We start from the raw sequence: 7,600 nt of genomic DNA on the forward strand, positions 1-7,600 counted from the left end.
TGCAATGAGGGAGGTAATATCTTCTGTATTTTTAAAGAGGACATTTTATTCTAAACTTAAGGACCTGGTTTCTGGTCACAGAGTTTGCATTTGTTTGTTAAGTTCCAATAACAAGGATAGTTGAATAGAGTTCCTCTTACTCACAAGCATGTTCTTTGCACCACATCACTCTATACCAGATGGGTAGAATTGTTATTGCACATGGATAGATGCAGTCCTTGCTGATAATACTGTAATACTAACATCCAGCAGTAAGTACCATTAGGTATTAATACACAGATTCTATTCACTGACTATCCAACTCAACTCTTCATTTTACAGAAGAGAAACCATGGTCCAGAAAAGTAAATTGATTTGCTTGATGTCACATCACTTGGGACATATAGTGAAGTAGAACACATGCTAAATATTGAATCAAGAGACTGGGTTTCTTGTTCTACTTCACTATCTGGTTTTTAAAATGTCCTTTAAGGGCAAAACTTCATTATACATATCTAACCAGGATGCAGAGGCGTTGGAAGATGAGTCTCCCCCTTCTCCCCTCTCGTCTGGAAACCTAACAAACGAGAAAGAAGAGGCAAAGTTTATGAGACCCAGGCCAGATTGAGAAGGCACCATTCCATCCACAGAGGAGGCACTGCCTTTGCTGGGACAAGACTGATAAAGGGTTGTCCTGAAAGAGGGGACACATCCTTACAAGGGCTAAGGGGCCCTAGATCTGAGGAAAAGGGGGAGTGTGAAGTGAACACATCCTAGAATATGTTCCCATGCCACCCCCACAAATTTTTCTCTTCTAACAGATTTGGAGTGTCTATGATAAGTGTTATGCTAGTCATTTTCCAAGTATCACCTCTAAATCCTCACAAAAACCTCACTTTTAGGTAAACTAATTGAAATGCAAAAAGCTAGTAAACTGTGGTTTCCCTATTCTACCTCAGCTCAGTTGGATCCCAATGCCCACTTTCATCCCACTATATTACACAATCTGACATATTACATAAGAAGATAATTATGGGAGTGTGTAATCTTCATTAATTCAGACAAGGGTAGAAAAATAAATAATCAAAAATATACTTTACATTAAAATTTTTGGCTTGAGTTAACAGCCTCAATTCTGCACTTCACTGAGAACACGCAGACACAGCCTGAAATAAATACAGAAAAAAATACCAACTTCTTGCATGATTATGGCACCACTCCTTTGTGAACTTTTTAAAGACACTTTCAAAAAAATTAGTTCAATTAAAGCAATCTGAGTTCAAGTTTTCTTTATGAATAGAGTACTTCATATAAATTTGTTACAAGAACATTTTGATGACACAACATTTTTTGCTTTTGCATGCATGGTTATAGCAATAATATATACAAAAAGAAGTGATAAAAACAGAAGCAGAAACTTTCTATATTTCCTCCTAAATATTAATTATTGCATGGTGATATTTGAGGATCTCACAAAGCCCAGAACAAGTGAGATGTTTTCAAACCCTGGAGAAAGAGAACTTAGGGTATAATTCAGAAATTTAGAGTTCAATCCTTTATAATATACATTTACAAAAAAATAAGTAGGCTCCACATATTTGTCTAAGTCTTTTTCATCTTTTCTACCTCTCCTCAAAAAACAAAACCATTTTTGTTTTAATTGTTGAAATTAGTGAAATACTAGATAGGTGGGTTACCTTTAGGAAATACATCAACCAACAAGCATCTATGGAGTATCTGCAATGAACTTCATACTCCATCAAATGCTGTAAAGTTACCCCCCAAATGGTATTTTATTGAATTTAAGATAAGATACACCATTATTTTATGAACCACCAAGAAAGAATACTGCCCATTAATAATGTTGAAAGTGTGCATTTCATAATTAATACAATTCTTCTTTTAAAGATTTTATTTATTTATTTTTAGAAAGTGTGGTGGATACCGGCCAGCAGTATCCATCCCTGCTACGGATGCTCATCGAAACATGAGAAAAATATACACAGAGACAACCGGGTCCTGTGGGGAAATAGGGACGAAATGGCCACTCTCTTTAGTAGAGATCGCCCCATCTTTCCACCCAAGCAGGTTTTTATCAAGAATACAGACACAGTTTGTGGATTCACAGTCTGGCAGGAAAGATCAAAAGGAATAGGTAATTTTCAAAGGGACAGACAGAAGTCCTGCTGGGATTCTGGGCAAAGTCTGGAGTTTTATCATTTGAAAGGACTACAGGGCCCAAAAGGCTAGTTTTGGTTTCCTGTCTGTGTCTTCATATTCTAATTTAATAACATCCTCCAGCAAACAGATCTCACAGGATCTTGCATATTCTATGTCCCAGGCCTGATTACCCCAGGGGTCCACCGACTCTGGTCTGGACTGCACTGCCCCTGCTATTTCCACAGGCCTGAGTCAGGCAGAGGAGACAAAGGCAGCCAGGAGACTTGAATTTCTCACATCTAAGAACAAGGACTCAGGCTTTGACAAAGCTGAGGGGGCAGGGGTTGATGTCGATCACCCTTTCATTTCCACAGTCCCGAATCTCTTCCCTGAGGCCTCCTCGTGATCATGCCTGTCTTAAGTGATTTCCCCCACCCTCACCATAGGAAATCTTACCTGTCATGGCTAACTGATCAAGCTTAGGAGGCCAGGCACAGAACAGGCAGTGTTCATGCCAGGGAAATAAGTTTTGTCTCCTTAGTGGCTCCTGGTTCAGAGGTCTCTCACTCAGCCTAAGTCGCAGGAGTTACAGCTTTCTGAGACCAGGCAGGGTGGACCCCAACAAGAAAGAGGGAGAAGGAGGGAGAAAAAGAGAGAAAACATCGATGTGAAAGAGAAACATCTGTAGGTTGCTTCTCTTACAGTGCCCCTGACTAGGGACCAAACCCAGGCATGTGCCCTGACCAGAAATTAAATCAGTGACCTTTCACTTTGTGGGATGACGCTCCACCCAACTGAGTCACACCAGTCAGGGCAGGGATTAATAAAATTCAACAACTAAAAATGGATTCTGATTTATTATTATTATTCTTCCATTTGGGGGCTGATTATTCCATTTGGGAGGAGGGAAATCAACCAAGAAAAAAATAAATCACAGAATAAGAAAAATGATATTAACAAAAACAAGGAAGTGAAAAATTATTCATATTGTGAGGAAACTTCTTAGCTATAAAGTATATGTAGGGAATAAAATTTCCAAAGTATGGGGGACCTAGATTATATAAGCTTTAAAAATGAGGTGTAGATGCTTGGGTTTTCAGCCTGGATTATTTTATGGGCTGAATAAAATAAGCAGAGGACCAATTAGGAACTAAAGAAATAATCCAAGTATAAGGAACATAAAAACTTGGGTTGTGTTGAAACCCATAAGAAGAACTGATGACTCAAAAGGCACTTTTTAAAAATAATAAAAGATATTAAAAGAATAAATATAGGGATTGAATAAAGAGGCCATCAAAGATGACTTGGCAGTTTAAAGCTAGGGAAACTTGGACACTAGATTTTGAGGGTTATGAGATGTATTTTATAGTGTTGAAAAACCAAATTTATTTTTTTTAGTGCCTGACATATTGTAAACATTCAATAAGTATTCATGGATGGATGAAATGAATGAGTGAAGCCAGGGCATCTGAGTTAAGTTGAAGTCATTCACATAGAGGTGATGATTGAATGAGAAAATATAAATTTTTCAAAGAAGCCAGTTTAGAGAAAACCCAGGCAAGGATAAAGCCCTGCAGGACAAACTTTGGGGGCCTGAAAAGCTGGTGAAATATGAAAATAAATCAGATAAAGAGAAGTTATAGAAACCAGTAGAAAACTTGGGCTATGTAATCAAAGGTTAGAAAAAGTTTCAAAAAAAAATCTTGTCCAATGGTATAAAAAGTTAGAGAATGGACAGGATACAGAGAACCAAGAAATCTAACTTAACATGATAAAGGAGAGCAACTGGTGATTTTACATAGAACAGTTTCAAAAGAATGGTGAGGATAGCTGTCAGATTGGAGGGGATAAAGGGATTTGATGGATTGGAAGTAGAGGCAGATGTAGGTCATGTTCAGAAAGTACTAGATTGTCAGTGACAAAATATTCCCTTCCACAGTGACATCTTCAAGGAATGTTGTTGACCTCTCCACTTTCTGGCAGGTATTTATGCACCTCTAAACTTCTTTAATTACATTAATTATAAATATATATACTGTATGTGATATTTTTATTTATATTAGTAAAAAGCTGAGAAGAACTAGGATCAAATTATCTAAAACACTCAGGAGTGTCCTGACTAGTGTGGCTCAGTGGACTGAGTGCTGGCCTGTGAACCAAAAGGTTCAATTTCCAGTCAGGGCACATGCCTGGGTTGCGGGTCAAGTCCCCAGCTGGGGACTTGTGAGAGGCAATCAACCTATGTTTCTCTCGCACATCAATGTTTCTCTCCTTTTCTTTCTCCATTCCTTCTCCTTTCTCTAAAAATAAATTAAAAAATATTTAAAAAGGGAAAAAAGACTTAGGAGTAATACGGATACTGTTAACTATGTTAACAAAGTTTTAGAATATTAAAATATTGTTGAGTTTAAAATAAGTAATTTTATGTCAACCAAAAGAATGTGGTGGGTAGTAAAGTTAACTGAATATGTTGTCTAAACCACTGGAATAATTTTAGAAAATGTTTGAGTTATTCATCAACTGATCCAGTTTGTTAAGGAAATGTTCTATATTTCTATATTTTAGATGTATGATTTAGAAAGCCATAGTGCTTCCCTTCAAAACATGTCTTCAAGTCAATAAGCAGCAGGATGATCAATTGGTCCAATGCAGATTTCTCCTCTTTTTTTCTTCAGTCCCTACTCAATTGAGTCAGGAGTTTCTAGTAACATTTCCCCCCTGGAAATGCACCTAAAGAACTATACGTTTTGTCTTCAGTGGTATGGCTCACTGAACTGAGCTCCAGCCTGTGGACCACAAGGTTATCAGTTCGACTTTGGCCAGAGCACATGCCCGGGTTGTGGACCAGGTCCCCAGCTGGGAACCTGTGAGAGGCAACCCATCAATGTATCTCTTGTGCACTGGTGTTTCTCTCCAACTTTCCTCCCTCTCCTCTCTTTAAAAATAAATAAAACATTTTTATTTTTTAAAAGATTTTATTTATTTATTTTTAGAGAGAGAAAGAAAGGGAGAGAGAAAAAGAGAGAGAGAATTATTAATGTGCAAGAGATACATAGATTGTTTGCCTCTTGCTTGCCCCCAGCTGGGGACCTGGCCTGTAACCCAGGCCTGTGCCCTGATTGGGAACGGAACCAGCGACTTTTTGGTTCGTAGGCCAGCACTCAATCCACTGAGCAGCATTAGCCAGGGCTAAAAATAAATAAAATATTTTTTTAAAAAAGAACTATATGTTTTTCTGGAAATATTCCTATAGATATTCTATAAGAAGAAATATTAAAAGGTAAAATTACTAGAGCTATGCAGGTAAGAGAAAGCACTCATTCTTTTCAAACAGTGGTTATTTAAAATTATATTAATTAATCTGGGATAAGACTAAATAGAGTGAAAAAAATTATTTTTCTGATCTCTGAGAAGTCTCTAATTCTATGATAGTGAAGTCTTTTATTTCCTGACACATAACTTTAAAGGACTGGGATTTAAAGACTCAGACTTTTAAAGACTTGTACTTAATATAAATACATTGATAAATAATTATTTAATAATAAAAAGAGTAAGGCATGTTAGATTGATGAATTGGGGAAAAATGCAAATTTCACAAATCTTTTAGGGCTGAAATTCTAGAAAGCTGTGTGCAAAGCAGTGAAGTAAAAATTAGAAAATAAAGGTTATGTTACTAGCTTTTTTGTTGACCTTAGATTTGGATTTTGTTAAATTTCAGTTGAAGAATTTACTCCAGCTCTAAAATAGCAACAAATATAGAGAAGCTGGACATGACTATTTTTTACAAAAACCCTACAAAATGTCATCTGCTGTTTTATAGTTGTACTTTTTCTGTGCTCTTTAGCAATTATAGAGCATTTGTTTACTAATTGAACAAGAGAGGTGTGTTGGAAAAAAATAAAAATACGTGTTGTATTATTTGATGTATGTTTCTGAGGTTTCTATAAAACAAATCAAAGTGCATGCCTTCCCCTTAATATACTTTTAAATACATATGCACTAGTTAGTCTGAAAGAAAACTAGTGTGAAAGAAAAGATTTCTTTTCACATAAGAAAAGAAAGACAAATGATGTTGTTTGACTTCAAAGTGAAATGTGGCCAAATCATTGATATATCAAATTGTTTGACTGTTCAAGGAAGCATTGTTATTATTCTAGTCTTTATTACTTTATTGAATTTAGTATCTCATATTTTACCTCATATACAATGAAACTTGAAGTTTCCAAGGAATATATAAAAGTCAAATTATGGAGAAAAAAAGTTTTATTGTTCAGTGTAATATTTTTCCTAATTTATCATAATGTCTTAGATTTGGTTTAAAATGATGGGGGAAGAAGTGTATAAATCAAACAGAATTACCTTTATATGAATAAATATTGACACTGGGGGATGGGTACGTGAAAGGGGTTAATTTTACTATCCTTTCTCCTCTTGTTTGAAAATTTAGAAATTGCACTATTGAAAATAAACAAAAAAGCAAAATAAATAAAAACAAATTAAGTTTTATCAGAATATACACCTTTGTGATCTCCAGACAGTGGCCACTCTCTTGGGAATTTAAGCATCTTAAAATGTTTATTTAGTGAAGGGAAAGAAAAAGAAAAGAAAAGAAAAGAAAAGGAAAGAAATAAAAAAAGAAATTACCTGGCTAGCTTGCCTGAAAGAGGAAGGGAGAGAAAGACTAGACAGATGACTATGCTCAATATTATTGAGTACTTTGGGGAAAAGTAACTCAAGAACTTTATTGCAACATCCTCTGGATTTTTTTTTTTACTTTCTTATTTTTATAGTTCTACTTTACAGAACAGTGATATCTAAGTATGTTCTGCCCTGGCTGGTGTGGCTCAGGGAACTGAGTACCAGCCTGTGAACCAAAGAGTCACTGGTTTGACTCCAAGTCAGGGCACATGCCTGGGTTGCGGGCCAGGTCTCCAGCATAGGGCACACTAGAGACAACCACACACTGATATTTCCCTTTCTTTTTCCATTCCTCTCTCTGGAAAAATAAATAAAATCTCTTTTAAAAGTATGTTTTCATCATTTATTTTACAAGTAGGTTATTCATCTTTAAGCTTGATTCTGACTACTTTACAATATTTTTAAAAAGTGTCTTTTATAACATTGTACAGTATCACATTAAACATATCTAGAGTTCGCATGTTCTTCCATCATCAAAGATCAGCACTGCATGGAATTTTAGTATTATTATTCTACAAAAGGAGAGGAATGATATCGCTCCAGTGTGCATGGACTCCTGATCATCTGTGTGTGTATGTGGCTATTTATGTCTTGGTAGCATAAATGATTCTAACTCAAAAGCTGTAGAGTCATACAACATGTGCTCATCTCCATGGTAACCATTTCTAAGATAAACGCACTTCTGAACAATGGTCCCAAAATAGTCTGTTACCATTTTTTTTTGTAGATTTCCATTGTAGCAGCAAAAGATAAATTTGAAAAA

Source organism: Phyllostomus hastatus, unplaced genomic scaffold (assembly GCF_019186645.2).
Source record: "Phyllostomus hastatus isolate PE091 unplaced genomic scaffold, TTU_PhHast_1.1 phas_contig_1, whole genome shotgun sequence".
Classification (NCBI taxonomy): domain Eukaryota; kingdom Metazoa; phylum Chordata; class Mammalia; order Chiroptera; family Phyllostomidae; genus Phyllostomus; species Phyllostomus hastatus.